General features: G+C 39.0%; 1 non-coding gene across 1 annotated transcript; it reads left to right on the top strand.

Moving 5' to 3' along the window:
- The first annotated feature begins 785 nt into the window (after positions 1-785).
- On the top strand, positions 786-892 carry LOC127077874 (small nucleolar RNA R71). Its single transcript, XR_007787640.1, has one exon. It is a non-coding gene; the product is annotated as a small nucleolar RNA R71 (small nucleolar RNA).
- Positions 893-2310: the final 1418 nt, after the last annotated feature.

Here is a 2310-nt window from a genome sequence, read left to right as displayed (position 1 = left end):
TCGTATTTTGTTGAGGTTGTCCAGGGAATTGTCCTCCAGGTGTAGTCTGAGGGGCTTGATTTAAAGCTACCTGAGAGATCTGGGTTTCAAGCATTTTGGTATGAGTAACTATTTGGTCAATCTTGGTTCCTAACTGAGTAATCAATTCGTTAACATGAATGTTTTGGTTCATGAACTCCTTGTTTTGTTGGGTTTGAGCGGTGATAAATTTTTCCATAATTTTCTCAAGGCTCGGTTTTGGTGGTACAGGTGGCATAGGTTGATTTGATCTAGGGGCTTGATAACTAGGTCTCGGAGGTGCATTATTTTGAATAGGGTTATTGTTTTTATAGGAGAAGTTCGGGTGATTCCTCAATCCAGGGTTATAGGTATTCGAATATGGGTTCCCTTGGGTGTAGTTCACTTGCTCGGAGTGGGTTTCGTTTAATAGACTGCATTCTGCGGATTGGTGTCCTTGGGTTCCACATATCTCACAATCCGACGAAACTGCGACTACAGTATTCGGGTTTATGCACATATGCTCGACTTTAAGGGCTAATGTGTCCATTTTAGCTTGCATCATGTCTATAGAGCTTAGTTCATGCACTCCTCCTTGGGCTTCCTTCTTCTCAACCGTCGCTCGTTCGACTCCCCATGATTGATGGTTTTGAGCCATATCTTCGATGAGGGCACTAGCTTCAGGATAAGGTTTGTTCATCAGAGCACCGCCTGCGGCAGCGTCGATGGTCATCTTTGTGTTGTAATGAAGTCCATTATAGAAGGTTTGAATGATTAACCAATTTTCTAAACCATGATGTGGGCATGCTCGTAACAACTCTTTATATCTCTCCCAAGCTTCGAACAACGATTCTCCTTGGTTTTGGGTAAATCTAGTTATATGGTTTCGAAGAACGGCGGTCTTACTCGGGGGAAAATATCTAGCAAGAAAAACTCTTCTAAGGTTATCCCAAGTCGTAATGGAATTGGGTGGAAGGGAATCTAACCATGATAGAGCTTTATCTCTGAGGGAAAAAGGAAATAATCTTAAACGTATTACCTCAGGAGAAGCTCCATTGGTTTTAAAAGTATCTGCTAATTTAAGAAATATTTTTAAATGTTGGTTTGGGTTCTCGGTAGCGAGACCCGCGAATTGTCCCTGTTGCACTAGTTGCAATAGGGATGGTTTAAGTTCAAAATTATTGGATGGTATGATTGGGTTTACTATACTAGAACTAGGTTCTTCGTTAGATGGTTGAGCGAAATCTTTAAGAGGTCTTTGGTTTTGATCTTCGGCCATAGCTCTCTTAATTCTATGAAAGAATAAACGTGCGCGAGCGTAACGTTCAGGTTCTGCCAGAGGGTATATTAAGCTTAAACTTCCGGTGCTGCGAGTTCTTCGCATTGACCGGCGGGAAATAGCCTAAGTCTAAATGATATAACAACAGGAAAATGAAATTTGACGAAATTGGTCCCCGGCAACGGCGCCAAAAACTTGATGCGTGCTTTTTCGCAAGTATACGAACGCGTCAGAGTAATATAAAAGATTATCGAATCCACAGAGACCAAGTGTCAAGCTATCGTTATCTGTTGTTATGGTGTTTATCAAAGGCAATCAAAATAGGTGTTTTGTAGTGTGCAATGAAAAGTAAAGTTTTGAATAAAGATTAATTAATAAAGACAGGGTCGAATGTAATTCACGTAATTAATTGATAATCCAAGTACTTGCTAATAGAGCTACTTATGGGCAATGTTTCCTACTTTGAAAAGAACTAATTTGACAGGAACTGTCGCTTTCGCGTATTCAGAACCGAGTTGTACTCCCTAATCAAACCCTCTTATTGTCACTTATAAAAAGGCGCGCATTGCGTTAGAGTAGTAAACCTATTTTTAAGAAATATAGTATCTTGACTAAGTTGAAAAGTATTATAACCTGGATTTCTTAACCAAAAGAGGTTCTTACGAACCAGACTCTAAACTTATAAACGCGTCCGAAAATAGTTTTAAAATCTCTTTTCTTCTTAATGTTAAAATCTCCTAATGAACTAAACAAAGCGCTTTCGCTGTTTTTGAAATAGTTAAAAACAATTAAGTTTAAAAAGACGTTAGACGGCTTTCGATCTTACCCAACGGAATTGAAGTGCGGGAAAACTTAAGTTGAAAGTTAAAATAGCCCTTAAGTGCTTCTACGAACAATTGTACGGATTATCGGTTCAATTACGATCCTTACATTCTAGCCTTATAAATTTAGCTAGACATGGTAAAGTAAAAGTGCATTAAAATAAATAAATGTAGTGCGAGTGCGGAAAGTAAATAAAAGTAGTGCGAGTGCAG

This window comes from Lathyrus oleraceus, chromosome 4 (assembly GCF_024323335.1).
Source record: "Lathyrus oleraceus cultivar Zhongwan6 chromosome 4, CAAS_Psat_ZW6_1.0, whole genome shotgun sequence".
NCBI classification, from domain to species: domain Eukaryota; kingdom Viridiplantae; phylum Streptophyta; class Magnoliopsida; order Fabales; family Fabaceae; genus Lathyrus; species Lathyrus oleraceus.
This window is presented reverse-complemented; position numbering and strand designations above follow the sequence as displayed.